An 18,072-nucleotide genomic window follows, 5' to 3' on the forward strand; every position below is an offset into this window, starting at 1 on the left:
GTTTTAAGAGGGAACAATACCCCCTTCTCCTCCCACACACACATAGCATCCTCCAAAATCTATAAAGAAATAAAGGGGGAGAGAAAAGGATTAGGTGGGCTATAGACCTGTATGTAAATCAAAGGGAGTGGGATAAGGTGTTTAGAATAATGGCAAAGAAATAAAGAGGGAGGGAAAAGGGGGCATAGGATAAAGTGGGTAAAGCTGGAATGGGATTAAGATATGTAGATTAATAGGAATGGGATAAATAGAAAGGGAAAGGGTCAGGGAGGAAGATAAGGGAGGAATCCATGGGTGGAGCAGTGGGGAGATTAAGTAACATCAAAAACCATCCAATTAAGAGAGAAATCTACATATGTCAGCCATATTAATATTGTTTTAGGTATATGTGTATATGTACATATGCATATATACAATATAACACATGTGCATATATATAGGTAGGTATATTTTTGTGTACATGTATGTACATTTATATATGTGTGGGGTGGTGTCTGTGTATACATAAATACATTGGTGCTTAATTGTAGTATGCTGGGGAGATGAGGGAGAGGAAATGGGGCAAAAAAAAGAGAATAAAGTAAAAAGTGCACAGCAGAGAAAAAAAGAAAACCTACAAGAAAGCAAAGATGGACAATTATAAATACAATGTCCTCTATTATTATTTTTATTATTATTATATTTATTTATTATTATTATTATTTATGCTTTCTTGAAATGAAAATGTATTATTATATATTTTGAATCCTCCCTGATAATCTGCTGGACACATGATGATTTTTTTCTTATCATATATTTAAGTTTTAAATAATAAATTAAAAAAATTTAAATCTGACCTCAAATGCTCCTAGCTGTGTGACTCCAGGCAAATCACTTCACCCTGTCTGCCTCAGGTTTTTCACCTGTAAAGTGAGCTGGAGAAAGAAAAGACAAACCATTCCAGTATCTTTGCCAAGAAAATCAAGTATAACTGAACAACATGGCAGAAGGAGTCATCCCTTTGTGAGCGAACATGATGGGATTCTCATCAGTCCTGAGAAGACAGATATCCACTCCATCACTCGGCCTGTACTCAAAACCTTTCCAGCTGGACCCATGGGCAGTGCTTAATTATTCTTTCCTAATCGAATGTTTCCATGTTTTGAGTTGGCAAGTCTGTCACACAAATCCTCCCACCTCTCATTTACACAATAAAAGTCAATGTCCTTTGTTATAAACCATCTATCACCAATTGTTCTTTGCTCCAAGCAGGTGGACAAGCTGCTATCTTGAAAGTCGAACGAAATCACACACCAAAGCACTATTACCTTTATTGCCACTCTGGGGCTTGTTAGATGGGAAAGATAATTCCCAAGAACTAGGGAATGGATTCTCAAATAGAGTGTTTGTCTCAGCGGCCAAGATGAAAGAGAGTTGTTGGTAACCTTCAAACTGATCGGCTCTTTAGAAATGCAGCTTAGAGAAAAGGCCAGACTTCTCTACTAGACATAAGTTGGTCTTTTCTCTGGGCTGTTCTTGTCCAATATCCCTCCTCTTGTTAAGTTGTTTGGGAATCGATACCTTTAAATTCAGTTTCCTCTATAATCATGGGCTTTGTTTTGTTCGATAGTTATCTTTGTGTCTGATTAAATGTACTGGGGAGTCAACCTGGCCCCATTTGCCAAAGAAAACATAACTTCTTGGTTCTTTCTTTTAGTAAGACTCTAGGATACCCCACCTCTTCTTTCCAGCTCCTCCTGCCCTTGAGCTCACCAAGTGTGTTCCAAAAGTATTTGCAGATGTAGGAGAACAAATGGAAGCTTTATAATTATACTCTGTTATCCCAAGAATTGTTCTCACCTTGAATTAATTAAGGAGATCAAAGACCATAGGATAATCATCATTATAATAATAACTAATACTTCTGTGATGTTTTAAGATTTGTAAAGTACTTCACTTTTATAATCTTATTTTTTTTTTTTTAAGGAAAATAAGACAGTTGAATGATGTAGAATTTAGAATCCTCTTTCTTTTTTGTGTGGGTATCTCATAGCTCTCATCTCTATCTCTATCTTTATCTCTCTGTCTCTGTCTCTGTTTCTATCTGTCTCTTATTTCTCTGCCTCTCTCTCTGTTTCTGTCTCTGTCTCCATCTTTCTCTCTATCTCTATCTGTGTGTCTGTGTCTCTCTCTCTCTCCTATCTGTCTCTGTCTCTCTGTGTCTATTTCTCTTTCCTATCTCTGTCTCTCTCTCTCTTTTCCTCCTTCCTTATCTCCAATATATACAAACCCACATATGTATATGTATATGTTTAGATATGTAGATGCTCTGTGTGTGTGTGTGTGTGTTTGTGTGTGTGTGTGATGGGAAGGAAGCAGTAGCAGCTGCTATCAGCAGGCCTGAAAAAGCATCAGTTTCTTTTCGATCTTTCTCTAACCATTACAGGAAAAATCAGCATATTAGTACAGTGTGAACTTGGACTCCTCAACTTCAGTTTGTATCCTGGCTCTGCTCCTTCATACTCATATGACTTTTGGCAAATCTCTGGGTCTCAGAGCCTATTTTGTTGGGCTAGTTTGCCTCTCTCAGGTCCCTTTGACCTTAGATAAATCTGCAGATTAATCAATCCTCAAGCATTTATCAAATACCTACTGTGTACCAGACACTGGAGATACATGCAAGGAATAAGGCTGTCCCCACTCTTGGGGAATTAGCGTGAGCTTATATGATCTTTGGGGTTTGAGAGCTACCAAATCTAACTGCTGTTGCTGAGCTTGTCCTTTGAGGGGGAATGCAAAAGGGGACAGACAAAGAGACACTGAACATGCCCCCATGGGAGCTCATCGCAGTGTAACACAGTGGTTGCAGCAACCCATTGCTCCTGGAATGTCTTTTCTTCTATTCTCTTGGACAGCACGTGTTGCTGAGTGTCTTGTGTTCTGGGCTCTGCAGTTAAGCTGCCCGTAGTTTTGAGTACAGAGGGCAGCAGGGGCAAGGGCAGTGATGGCCACAAGGTCAATACAAACAGTGCCCTTCTCTCTCTTTCTTAGGATAAATCAGTCAGGTGTTACAGGACTTGGGCACTAAGAAGCATCCAAGCATTTCCACATCCCCCCCAAAGTCCAACTCTAATGTAGAGTCAGCCTTTCTCTCTTCTTACCAGTGAGTAGTATCTAAGAGAAAGGGAAAATCATAATAACTTTTAGCTATTTCTGATTAAATTGATGGACTCTGCATCAAGTGGAAGGTGGGGACCGAGACATTTGCATTGTCCCATTCTTTCAAACATCAATGCTATAGTCAAAGATATGGGTTCATAGGATGAAGGATTGCAAATTTATTATTAGAGGCTGGAAAGAAATTTCAAGTAACCTAGATCCAGACCTTTTATTTTACAGATAGAGAAACTAAGGCTCAGAGGAGCTAAATGATTTATCCAAGTTTACATATGCAGTGTTAGAAGCTAAGCCCCTATATCTGATCCTTCTCTGAAAGGAGAACATGGCTTGATTCTTTCTTAATGTGCTTCCAAAATACCTCAGAACTACCAAAAATGCATTCATTCAACAGAGAGTTTTAAAGTGCCTCCTATATGCAGCACAGTGGGCTAGACTCTGCAGTCTATGTGAAGATAAGACAAAAAGTTTACAATCTAATAAGAAAAATAAAACACATATGAAGATCAATTAGTGAGAGGTAAGCGCCTAAGAGTAAAAGGGTAGATAGAGAGCTAACCCTGGAATCTAAAGACATGGATTCAAGTCCCACCAACCATCAATCAACAAACACTTATTAGTTGCCTGCTGTGTGCCAGACACTGAAGATACAAGACAGTAATGAAGCACTGCTTGCTCTTGTCACAATTGAAATTAAGGTAAATTGAGCATGGAGTTCTGAGCACATTCAATTTATTGCTAAGGCTAGCAATTACTAATAAAAGGGTTCTCCCAGCTATTCCAAAAACGTTGAATAAAAGTAGATACAGATAAAAAAGGAACATCTAGAAGGCAGCGTCAAAAATGGGTAAAAAAATATTATTGGTTACAAAGTCTGAAGCATCACAGGCATGGGGGATAATATAATTAGCTGGAAATTGAGAATACAAGCTAACAACAACCCCTCCTTCCATCCTCTCTGCACCAAAACCTTATTGGTGGTATCTACCTGGGTGGCTAGTTAGAATCGCAAAAATAACAGATTAGTCTTCCTTGGAAAAATCAGTGTTGCATAGCTACAGGAGCAGACTCCCTGGCATCCATCTTCCTTCTTCAAGAATAACAGATTTCCTTGACACAAGAATGATTATCAGGAAAACTGAACTTCTAAACTTAATTAACTCCAAGAGGAAAGCTGAACTTCTGAACTTAATTCAGAGACAAAGAAACGTGACTTAGGCAGCATACGAAATGTCAGCAATAATACAGAACAGAATCTATTACAAAAATGGAGACAATATCCATTTGATTTTCTCACTTTCAAGGAGCTGTGCTCTGGGCTTGTCTGCAATTCATTCAATCTCTTGGTGTCCTAGACAATTCTCTTAGACTATAAATTACAGAGCAGGGGCTGATTTTGTGTTGGTATTGGGGATTTCCCTGTTAGGAGTTGTCTATTCCAAGAATCAAAGATCAGCTTCAAAAAGAAAATGCCTGAGGAGTATCCAGTGCTGTGAGATCAGACGAAGGAGAATTTGTTGTCAGATAGAATCTTCAGGGAAGGCTTCCTGAAGAAAGGGGCACAGGAGTGTACTTACAATTCTGTCACCTCCATCCATCATAGCTATGGCAGTCTTATACAAAGGCAGAGTAGTTATCCATTATGTGGTATGATTTGAAGGATTCCAGAAATGCCCCTAGAGTATCTCCCTAAATGGGCTGCAACAATGTCTGAAATTCCACTATTAGTGACCCCTCCTTTTTATGGGGAAATGTCTATCTGTGTATCTCTGCCAACTGACCATACATTGAGGGTTCTTTGAGGGGAGGGACTGTGTCACTTTTCTTAATTCTATCCCTAGCATCTAATACCATGATGGCCCATAGTGTTTCCTGATTGTATTGGACATGGGCTTTTCATTTCTGGGAGCCCGATTTTATTAATGGTAACTATCATGTGATGATAACAATATATTGCATAATCTTATTAGTATTATAGATTATAATACAACATGTGACATGCGCAATGTGTAATTTTATGTGACAGTGCTTTACATATAACATCTCATTTAAGTTTTATAACAAAGCAGTATTTCAGACATTATAATCCCCATTTTAATACATTTAGAAACTATAACTCAGAGAGTTTAATTGTTTTATTTGCGATTATACAGTGAAATGAATGTTAGAGATAAGATTTGAATCCAGGTCTTCCCAGGTCCAACTCCAGCTCTTTATCCCCTTCATCTTGTTCTCTTTTATCATGAGAGTAATCAGTTTGTTAGAATGCTTCCCAACATGAAATTTACCTGAAAGAATGGGCCATTTTGATAGATGATCTGGTCATGGGCTGAAGTATATGAGTAGGATGAGCAATCTTCATCTAGGCAAGAGTTAGATAGCTGAAGAGGATATCAAGGAAAAGAAGAAAGCCTCTGAAAGAAAAGATAACAAGGTGTGAAAACATTCCCTCCTCGTTTTGACCAAATCTTACTCCATAAGGCACTATATCTTGCTTTCTTCCCATTCTCAAATCTGGCTTGGTCCATGTGTAAGATTATTTCCCTGATAAAAGATAAACATCTTTATAGCAAGGATGATTGGAGTTTTTTTCTTTGTACTCCTAATGTTCAGCACAATTTCTGATATATAGGATGAATAGTTGCTTAATGAAGCCTTATTGATTGATAATAATAATAGCCGATTTGGATATAGCCCTTTAAGTTCTGCAAAATGCTATCTCTGTGTGTATTAAATTTCATTTGTTTTTCCTAATAACCTTTTAAAGTGGAAGCTATTACTCATCCCCACTCCCAAATATCAAAAAGTTTTAGTCATAAAATAAAAGTCACAGAAAAGACTTGTTTCTGCATCCATAGAGAATGGAGATTTGCCTCTCTCCAGGGACTTACAGGAATGACCCAAGTAGGAAATCAAAACCCGAAGAGTGCTCCTCATTCTATTGCCTTTTTATAGGCAGGTCTTCTCCAATTGCCACTGCTCCCCATTGCTTCCCCATCACTTCTTTGGTTCCCAATAAGTGGTGTGGATGATCCTCTCATCTCTTTCTCAGGTCAGCTCTGTACACTGCTCCTCACTATTTATCATTTCTTCCTGCTGTTTGGGTTTCCTTTGACAGATGAGTAGGAATTTGTATTAACCCCTTTTTTTTCTTTTTTTACTGAGGCAATTGGGGTTAAGTGATTTGCACAGAGTCACACAACTAGGAAGTATTAAATATCTGAGGTCAGATTTGAACTCAGGTCCTCCTGACTTCAGGGCTAGTGTTCTATCCAGTGCACCAACTAGCTGCCCCAACCCCTTTTATAGATCAGAAAACTGAGACTGTGGAAGGATAAATCACTTGTCTAGTGTCCTACAGGATCCAAAGCCAGGTCTTCCTGGGTTTCTAATGCACTCCAGGATGCATCAGAGGTGTTCAACTCTCCTGCCAGACACAAGCAGCCCCTCATACCCCAGAGTATGGCTGAACCAGATAAAAATGTAGTTGGGAAATTTTATAATTGCGTGTCAGATTAATTAGGCTATTTTCTCCATTTGGTTAAGATGCCACTATCAGGGAGAAGTAGGAGCTAAGGTGGAGGAGAAATGACAACTGAACACATAAGTGAAAATTTTTCTTTTGTAATGTTGAGAAATAATCTCTTGGCTGAATTTTACTGACTTGGTCAGTTGTGTAAGTTAAATGTTTACTGATGTTCTCAAATGAAAATAGGCTGGACTTTTGTTCAGTACAAAATCATCTTGTTTTGTGGTCACAAGAGAAAAACATGATATTCCCTCTTATCCCCTCTCTCCACGGTCTGTTATTTCATATTTCCTTATTCCTTGGCTACCCAAAATAGGACAGTCACAGAAAGCGAACTACGTGGTAGTTAGGAATTTTCCTTATGCTAATAGGCCAGGCAATCCACACACAGTCTATACAAGGCAAAGAAACAAGTTTTGTAAACCTGGATTGCTGCCCCAATACTTGGATTAACCTTTTAAGAACCTGATAATATTTTTCCTGCTTATGGTAAAACTGGATGTATCTTGTAACTTATAATAGGATTTGAACCTAAAATTCCTCTCCTTACTAATTTTGCTGGAGTATCTACGATAATGTATATATCCATCCACCCACCCATCCATCCATCCATCCATCTATCCATCCTTTGTAGCCGATATGCAAATCAAAATCAGATTGTCAACTTCTCGACTTTTGGTTTTAGGCATGGTTTTATCCAGAAGTTGTGATGTTTTGCCTTTGTAACCCTGTGCTTTGTTACACTGTAATATTTAAATTTATTTTTATGAAACACAGGACTTTGGGCTAATGTGATTTTTTCCCCCTGAGGCAACTGGGGTTAAGTGGCTTGTCCAGGGTCACACAGCTAGGAAATATTAAGTGTCTGAGATCAGATTTGAACTTATGTCCTCCTGACTTCAGGGCTGGTTTCTACCTACTGCGCCACTTAGTTGCCCCTAATGTGATCTTTAAGACAGCCATATTGTGCTTCTGAGATTTCAAATTTAAATTAATGTTTACCATTGTTGCAATTTAGGATTCACATATACAATGTCAAATATCAGTCATATATTATTAATAAACAACCACTTTCAAATTGTCCTTTCTAAAAACAAGCCCTGCTATACACAAATCTAATGAAGTAGTTAATGGTATGTCTCTACAAAACCTGTGCCCACTACATGACTCAGCAGTTAAAACATTTTTTTAGGGAAAATATGAAAGCTTTATGCATAACAAGTTGTTTTTTTCCTTAAGTAACTGTTTTTGTTACTGGCTATAAACTGGCATGAATAGATCAATTGTAGTATAATATTCTAGTACTTTTATTCCAAATTTTTTTTAAAGGAGAATGGTGCAGAAGGAAGTATTGGTGAGAATTGAGACAAACAACATTTAAATAAAGGAATTGCATATTAACATATTAACAACACTTCACAAATCTGTACTTTTTAATGACATTTTGAAATTCTATTTATAGCTACAGCAAAATGGGATTTATTAAACTGCATCATATTTATACTTGCTAAAATTTCATTCATTTTTATTAGTAAGAATTTTGTTGGTTCAATAAAATCGGCAAAACTGAAAAAAATGTAATTGGGAAATGTTTAGCAAAATAAATATAAATACAATACATTATAATGTTAATTTGTGAGTTTTTGAAGTCACTATGGGGGTTAGTGATCCATTTTTATTTGAATTTGACAACTCTGAATTAAATCACCCAGCAAGATATCTCATTTTAAAGGTATAACTTTTTCCCCCTAGGGCAGCCTAAAAGATTTGGACCATAGAGTTAGAAGTAATATTTTACATAAAAACAAAACAAGAATCCTGGAAACCCATATATGAATGTGCTTCCAGGTTTCTGAGAAACAATTGCAGGACAATGGGCAAACAGAAGCATTCAAAGACATTGTTTTACTCTGCTGGTGACTGGGAAAGCACAAGATATGTCCATTATCCAGAATCTGGGCAAGCACACTGTTGTGAAATTGACTTACAATACTGATAAACTTTTTTAAGCAATCAAATTTTGACATAATTTTCCATAAGCCTTTATGGCTGACAATATCAAAGGCCTTGGTTAAATCTACAAATGTTGTGCACTGACCTCTGTTCTGCTCCTTCCTTAAATGGTGATCCTGCTATGAGTGATTAGGTGCTTTAATCTTCAACACCATCAGAAAAATAAATACCTTATTCAGGTAGATTTAATTTTTTAAATAGTATTTTATTTTTCCAAATACATACAAAGGTTTTTTCCTGGAAAATTACCAACCCCCCATTTCTCTTAGTGGAGGCGTCTGAGTGGTTTGTGTTTACCTATTCTTTTGTGTGTATGAATATGTCTGTCCCATACCTGATTTGCATTGTATATTGAATACCTTTCAACCTCCTCAATCCCAATTTTGGGGAAATTCTAGGCATGAGTCAGCTAAGGCTTGAGCAATTTTTTCCTAGGGAATTTAGGACAGGAATTTATAGAGCTAAAAAATATAAGAATACTATCCCCTCTCATAAGAACTGATGCTCTCCTAAGACTAAAGTGAGTCTGAATATATCTTTGAGTCCAAAATTAAAAGGTACCTTTAGAGAAAGAGATAGCATAACACTTAAGCCCAGAGGTAGTTATTAATATAATTAGACATACATAATCTCATTTGAGCTGCTAAACATCCTTTTAAGGTCAATGCTACATTTCCTACATATACGTCCCTGTGTGACTCTTCCTCACTTAAATCCAGTTCACATACAAGCCAAGACATCGCCTTCATGATGTTATTGGTCCTTTTTGAAAAGGAAGGATGAACAATAATAACATGTGAGTGTACACATATGCCTGTTTTCTCTTCTGATCTTATTTAAGTCTTATGATGAAAGAGATGGGTTGATTTCTGGTCTTTTTATTCCTAGAACCTAGCACAGTGGCTGTCACAGTGTAAGGGCTTAATAAATGTTTATGTCTTGATTTTACAAGTGAGAGAAAATTGAGATTTGGCAAGATTAGGTGATTTGCTGGTTGTCACAAAATTAGTCAGTGTCATGGCGGGATTTCATCTTTGGTCTTATTGATTTCAGGTCCAGAACTGTCTTCACTATACTTGTCCTTCTACTCCTGCCCTTAGATTATGAAACTTTAGAGACAAAAGTCTATATTCTATCTTTCTTCATGTTCCCATTTTGGAAATATTCAATCTTCATATCTTATTTTCCTATTCCCTTCATTGTGGGAGCGTTAGAATTAGCATAGAGAACTCCCCTAGGGAAATTCCCTGTACCGATGCAGTTGGTTCCCCCTCTACAACAAGAACTGAGAGGCTTTCCCAGGGTCATGCTGCCACTATGTGTCCACAGTGGGATTTGAACTCTGGTCTTGCAGACTCTTCCTGTCCTGCTGAATTGAGCACAGTAGATACTTATTTAAGATCTTTTGTTGATTCTTCCTCATAGATGAAATGCTAACCTCTGGCTAACTTGGCTATTCCCTTTAAAATGATATACTGATTGACAAGGGACATAGAACAAGCATCCAAAAGATTCAAATGTCCTTTGAGTGACTGGCTTCTAGAAGAGGAGGGGTCTAGAAGATGCAATGGAGGGTTAGGCTGATATTCAGCAGAGCACTAATTGTATTTAATTTCCTCTAATATATAATGGGATACCTGGAACTTGCACAGATAACACATACAGCACCTTGACCAATCTCATCAGGAACTTTGATGTGCTTTATTTGGCATCAAGTGGAACAGAAACTGGGAATGCAGCCAATGCATCAGCATCACAGCTAGATTGGTTACAATCTAGCTGGTGTGGGCTTTGATGGATATAAAGGGTACACACAGCTTGGATATAGTGAATCTCAGAGAAGGGAAAGAACTTCTATATCTGTACCATAAGAATCCTGAAGAATTTCGTTTATATCACTCCCAACAAGTTGCAGACCTGAATTCAAATCCTGTTTTTGATCCTCATTACTTGTGTAACCTTGAACTAGTCATGGAACCTCTACATAGCTCACTTTGCTCAATTTCAAAACGAAAGGATTGGGTAGGTGATCTCTGTAGTCTCTTGAAACTTCAGACCAGGATTTCTTAAATTTTTTCCACTTATGAGCCCTTTTGACCCAAGAAATTTTTAGATGATCCAGGGTATATAGGTATGTAAAATAGGAATACAAATCAAACATTTACTGATAAATCATAATTTCATGATCCCCACATACAGTCATAAGACCCCATATGGGGTCATAATCCCCCAGTTTAAGTTTAAGAAGCTTTACTCTACATCGGGAATCCAATAATCTACTTCTTCCTGAGGTCGTCCATTCTATTTTTGTATAACTGTAATTGTTTTTGCCAAGAAAATCCCATGGGCAATGTCCATGGGCTCACATAGTAAGATATGACTGAACAACAACAACTGAACAACAAAAATGGATAGGATGTGTTTTCTGATATTAAATCTTAATTTGTTTCTTTGCTACTTTCATCTCTTCTCTGTCCTCTGGGGCTGAATGTTTGAATTGGTTTTCAGTCATGTCTATGACGCCATTTGGGGTTTTCTTGGCAAAGACATGGGAGTGGTTGGTTATTTCTTTCTCCAGATCATTTTACAGATGAGGAAACTGAGGCAAACAGGGTTAAATGACTTACTCAAGATCACACAGATAGAAAGTGTCTGAGACTGGATTTAAAATTAAACGATGAGTCTTTTTGACTCTAGGTCCAGTGCTCTATCCATTGTGTTACCTAGCTACACACACACACACACACACACACACACACACATATCTCCCCTTCCTCCCTCTCTCTTCCTCCCTTCCTCACTTTCTCTCCTTCTTCCTCCCTCTCCCTTTTTCCTTCTATCTTTCTCTTTCTCCCTTCCTCTATCCCACCACATCTTCCTAACTCCAAGCCCAATACTCTATCCCCTGCAGCACCATCTAGCTTCCAAGAACAACAAAACAATAGCTGTCAAATAAGATAAACTGATTTACATTGATAATTATTATCATTCCCATAAGTCTTTAAGGTTTACAAAACACTTCTTAATATTAGTTCATTTGATTCTCCCAACAACTGTTGAGATGAGTAGTATAGATATTACAATTATTACTGTTATTCCCATTTTGTAAATTAGGATTTGTCATTGGAACCAATGCTTTGCTTTGGTTATCAGCCTGGTTAGTATCAGGATTTTAATCCAAGTCTCTCCTGGCACCAAGCTCTGTTTTCTTTCTATTATCCCACATTTTGCTGAAGAACTTGAAAAAACGAACTATCAATGCTGGACCTTGAGAAGTAATCTCAATAACCACAGATGATTGTGGTAAGTACCAACATATGCGGCCAATTACAACTATTCCCAGCAAAGGTGTGGCAGGTCCCAGCTGCAAAGGGACAGAGTCAACAGAGATAATAGAAAAGTTATGTCATTGGAAACATTTCCTAGAACAGCCATGTGTTGCTGGTGACCTTCAAGCAGCGACTAGGTGACTTCCTGTTATAGTTGTTATAGAAGCAATTTCTGCTTCAGGTATGAGCTGGATCAGGTGACTTCTGAGGTTCTTTCCAGCTCTGTGAGACTAGAATCTAGTTTTTAGACTGTTTCTGTGATATGTGGACTGCAGCATCCCTTTGGTGCAGAAGCAAGGATGACATTGTCACCATACTGTCTGAAATAAAGAGATGTGGATTCTACATTCAAGAGCCTACAGACAGTATGAGACTCCCACACTCCTATAAAACATTGTCATATCACACTGTTGACTCATATTCAGCTTGTAGTTTATTACAATTCCTAGATATTTCTAAGATAGATTGAGTCTAGTCATGTCACTTCTCCCTTTCCCCAGCACCATCACACATACTTTAAAAAAAATAGATTTTCTGAGTCAAAGTGTAAGTCTTTGCATTTTTCCCTATTAAATTTCATCTTATTTGATTTGGCCCAATGTTCTAGCTTTTTGAAGTCTTTACCTTTCTTTATTCCATTATGCAGATTATTAGCTATTCCTTCCAATGCTACATCATCTGCAAATATGATAAGCATGTTTATAATCCTTATCTGAGTCATGGGGAAAAATGTTAAACATCTCAGGACTCCCTGAAGGAGTCCCCTAGAAACCTTCCACATTGATTTTGAACTATCTGTCTGGGACAGATTAAAATGTAATTGGGTAATATTTCATAAGATAAAAATATAATAAAAGATAGCCAACATCACAGTTTTAAAACCAAGTCAACATGGGCTCATAGGGATTCTTACGTATGAATCAGTAATCCACTTTCAATTCTGAATCTGACATCACTCTTCTCCATTATTGTGGGCATAGGGAACATGATCAGAGGCAGGTAGAGCACTGGATCTGGATTCAGGAAAATCCGAGTTCAAATCTAGCTTTAGACACTGACTAGTTGACCCTGGTCAAGTCATTTAAATTTTATCTTGGTTTCCTCATGTGCAAAATGTGAACAATAATACCATCTGTCTCTAAGGGTTGTTGTAAGGCTCAGATATTTGTAAATTGCTTAGCACAGTGCATGGCACATAGTAGGTGTCCAATAAATGCATATTCCCCTTCCTAGACAACACAATGAGATCTATGGAATGACTGGATGAGGAACATAGCAAAGCACACTGTTGATGAGTCAAGTATTTACTTAACTTCCAATGAATCTCAAAGTTGGAAGGAGTCACCTCCTTTACCACATCCCCAACAAGTGGAACAGGAGAATAAGTGCTGGGTTCAAATGCTGCATCTCATGCTTACAACCTGTACAACCTCATACAAGTCTTTTCACAAGTTTCCTCCTCTACAAATTGAGGATCCCATGTGACTCTTGATCAATGATCTAGAACTTAAGGAGTTGAACCAGAGCACCTCAAAGGTCTTTTCTAGACCGAGATTTATGATTCTGTGACCTCCTTAAGCCTCAGTTTCCCCATCTATAAAATCAGGGGTTGGTTTAAGAGTCTAAGATCCTTTGCAATAGTTCTGCCTCCAGGGGTCCCCAGCCACCAGATTGTGATGGTCTAGTTAATTTATTCAACCAGTATTTATTAAAAGTCAATGGTGTACTCTTGTCTATTTCAATGGACAAGGAAAATATATGAAAACACATACAAAAATATAGGTCAAGGTAAAAGAAATGAGTCCATATGAATGCCAAGGAAAACATAAAAAGCAAGGTGGTGAGAGCAGTGGGAGGAAGGTAACAGAAGACTTTTGCCCGCAGGAGCCGATCCCTGCTGGGCACTTGGAGCCTGGACTTGGCACAAGAAGTCTTGCTTCTTAGCTGACTTCTCTTGCCTCCTTCACAGAAAAGGACTGGGTTGGATTCCTAGTCATTATGTCCCCGTCTGGCATTTCTACAGGAGAATGATTAGGTTGTGAGTTGACTTGAATCTGCAAAATCAATCGACTACCTCCATCCCTTGCTTAACAGATGGAGGGAGAATCCATTTCATCCTTCAGAAACTCATCTGTCACTTTTTATACAGACTGACCAAAATGACAATTGCTCCCCAGCTTGTCTGCCCTTGGTCAATCCCCACAAGTCTGCTTATACAGGCTGTTCTCAGGAAAAGCGTGTCTGCTATTCCATGCAAATGATGCAGAACTATTACAATATAACTGAGCCAGATGGGCAGGGGGAGAATTGGAGCCTTTGTTGTTCTATTTGGGGCTGTCGGGAAATGTCCCAGGGGGAGATGTAGTGCTCTAGGTCTTTGCAAAGAATGTTTTATCCAATCCCTTTCTACCCAGGATTCAGAGCTCATGTGCAATTCATAGAAATGTATAATGATGCAGAAAGAGGTATCAGACTAACCTTGTAAAAGAAATCAGAGTCACAAAAGCCTAGAGCTAGAAGGGACCTACTTAGTCTAACCTGTAACCAAACAGTCTTTGACATCCTAACAATCAGTCATTTGTAGAGCTTCAGCAACCAGGATTTTGTGCCAGGACACCAAAAGGGATGAGAACGTGTGTGTGTGTGTTCTCCCTATTTTGTTCCTAGAATCTTTCTTACTTGAAACTTGAAACTTCCTACACACACACACATCCTCCTAGATTTGGGGACCAAATTGGAGATCAGTGTGAGCCACTGCCTGAAAAATGGGTCACCCCCTCTGAGTCTTTCATGATGACATCAAGAGTGAACTAGCTTCTGTGCTGTCTGGCCAATTTCCCTTCAAGTGAATTTGTCCTGGTGTTAAGGTTTCCTTCTTGCAATTCTGCTGTTCCAGATTCTACTCAAATTTATGGAAGGGAGCCCCATTACCTTCCAAGGCAACCCATTCAACTTTATGTTATCACTAATGAGTAGGAAGTTTTTCTTTATTATTATTAAAAATCAGTAGGCACAAACATTAGTGTGCGCAGAAGTTTCAATGAATGATAATAGGTCATTACTCATGATGACATAGCCTATCAATCAACAAACATTTTTAAACTGCCATGGTCTTGTGATAGTTGCTCTATATACAAAGAAAAAGACTAAAGTTGTCTCTGCCCTCAAGGAGCATATATTCTAGTGAAGGAGACAATATGTGCACATATGTTTACAACTAATCAACCAATCAATCAATATATATTATGTGCCTTCTACATGCCAGGCATTGTTCAAAGTACTAGAGATACAGAGACAAAAATGAAACAATCCTTGCCTTCATGGAGTTTATATTCTACTGGGGAAAGGACATGCTTTTATGATATTTAAGATATATATTATCTATCATATATAACCTCTCTTTCTCTCTCCATACATCCATACATACCTACAAATACATATGTGTGTGTATATTTTTTTATATCACCTTATCATTACTTCTCCCACAGAGTCATCTATTATAAAAGGATTTTTTGGAAGGGGGGAAATGTAGGGGTTTATTTTTTCAATTTTATTTTAGTAGTATATTATTTTTCCAATTACATATAAAGGTGATTTTCCAAAAAAATTTTTCTCCTCCCTTACCTTTCTTCTCCCCAAGACAGCAAGCAATCTGATACTGGTTATACATGTTACAATAATTTTTAAGTGTATTTTCATATGAGTCATTGGGAAAGAAAACTCAGAACAAAAGGAAAAATATGAGAAGCAAAACAAAACAAAAAAAGATAAAAATAGTTTCCATATTTCTTTCTCTGGATGTGGATAACATTTTCCATCCCAAGTCTATTGGGCTTAGATCACTGTATTGGTAAGACAAAAAAAGATAAAAATAGTATGCTTGGTTTCCATATTTCTTTCTCTGGATGTGGATAACATTTTCCATCCCCAGTCTATTGGGCTTAGATCACTGTATTGGTAAGAAGAGCTAAACCTATCATAGTTTATCATCACACAATCTTGCTGTGTACAATACTCTCCTGGTTCTGCTCATTTCACTTACCATCAGTTCATTTAAGTCTTTCTATTCTTTTCTGAAATCAACCTGTTCATCATTTCTTACAGAACAATAGTATTCCATTACCTTCATATACCACAATTTGTTCAGCCAGTCCCAGCATAGGCAACTACTCAATTTCCAATTCCTTGCTACCACAAAAAGGCCTACAAATATTTTTGCATAAGTGGGTCTTTTTTACTCTGTTTTATGATCTCTTTGTAAAATAGACCCAGTAGTGGCAGATTAAAAGGTATTTCTAATTTTATTGCCCTTTGGGAATGGCTCCCAAATTGCTCTCCAGAATGCTGGATTCAGTTCACAACTCCCATAGCCAGCCCATCCCTGCAAGGAAATGGGAAGGGTGTCTTTCAGATCTCTTCTTTAGACCCAACTTATTTAGAATTTCACAGGATTCATTTTTTTTGCCAGTATAACCATAATCTTTTATTTTGTTACAAACTAGAATAGCAACAATTAGATTCTTAAATGCATACAAAGCCTTTTAGAGGATGATTCAGAACAAGATTTGGGTTTTTTGCTGAAATATGTTGAAGGCATTGCTTTTTAAAATTTTATTTATTTATTTCAAATACACATTGCTTTATGAATTATGTTAGAAAGAAAAATCAGAACAAAAAGGAAAAAACATGGGAGAGAAAAAAAAAAAACAGGAAAAAAGACATAGTATGTATTGATTTACATTCATTCTCCATACTTCCTTTTCTGGATGCAGATGGGTTTTCTATCCAAAATTTACTGGGATTGCCTTGGAAAGATTTATTTTTAATTGATTTCATGGAAGTCATTCTTTCCATTTACACTGTTGTAATCATGGCTCTTTCTTGAACCTTCTTTCTTTCTTCTCTATTATTTTGCTTGATGATCTGATCAGCTTCCATGAATTCAATTTTCTCTATGAAGTGATTCTTAAATCAAGTTTTCCAGGCCAAACTTCTCTCCTGACCTCCAGTCTTGTATCAAAATACTTGTTAAAAATCTCCAACCTGATGTCCTATAGACATCTTATGCTCAATATGTCTAAAACTGAACTCATAATCTTTCATCCCAAACCCTCCCCTCTTCTGAATGTCCCTATTATAACTGAAGGTACTTCCTTGATTGTTCCTTTTTCTTCATACCTACCACCCTATATGTTGCCAAGGTCCATAACTTTTACCTTGCTAATAAATCTCATAAATGTTTCCTCTGTCTCCCTCATTTTTTTCTTTTTGCTTGCATTTGCAACCCCAGCACTTAGCTTATACAGTAAGCACTTAATAAATCCTTATTGACTTGCCTTGTAGCTGGTCCCTGCTTCAATTATCTCTCTACTCCAGACAATCCACCATTCAACTATCAAATTCATCTTTCTAAAGCATAGATCTGACCATAACCTCTTCCCTCTCAATAAACTCTCTATTACTTGTGTGATTAAATATGAAATCCTCTCCTTGGCATTCAAAGTCCTTCACAACCTGCTTCTCCCACAATCTCTCTAATCTTTTTATAACTTACTCCCCCATCCCCATTTACTTTTTGATCCAGTGGCACTCATTGCTATTCCTCACACATGAGATATATCCTGATCCTCACATGTAACTCCATGTCCCAACTCCATTTCTGGAATCCTCTTCTTCATCTTTCTTCATGTTCCAGCTAAAATTGCATCTTTAAAAAAATAAACAAAAGGGGCAACTAGATGGCACAGTGGATAGAGTATAGGCACCTAAATTCAAATCTGGTGTCAGACATTCATCACTTCCTAGCTGTGTGATCTTGGATAAGTCACTTGACCCCAATTGCCTCACAAAAATAAATTAGTTAATTAAAAAATAAATGAATGAATAAACAAGCAAATAAATAATAAGGGACAGCAGTGATAGCATGGGTCCTAAAGTAGGGACCTAAGTTCAAGTTCAATCTCAGACATGTAACACTTTGTAGCTCTGTGAATCTGGGCAAATCATTTAACCCCAACTGCCTCACAAAAATAAATAACTAAATTA

This window comes from Sarcophilus harrisii, chromosome 5 (assembly GCF_902635505.1).
Source record: "Sarcophilus harrisii chromosome 5, mSarHar1.11, whole genome shotgun sequence".
Lineage (NCBI taxonomy): Eukaryota > Metazoa > Chordata > Mammalia > Dasyuromorphia > Dasyuridae > Sarcophilus > Sarcophilus harrisii.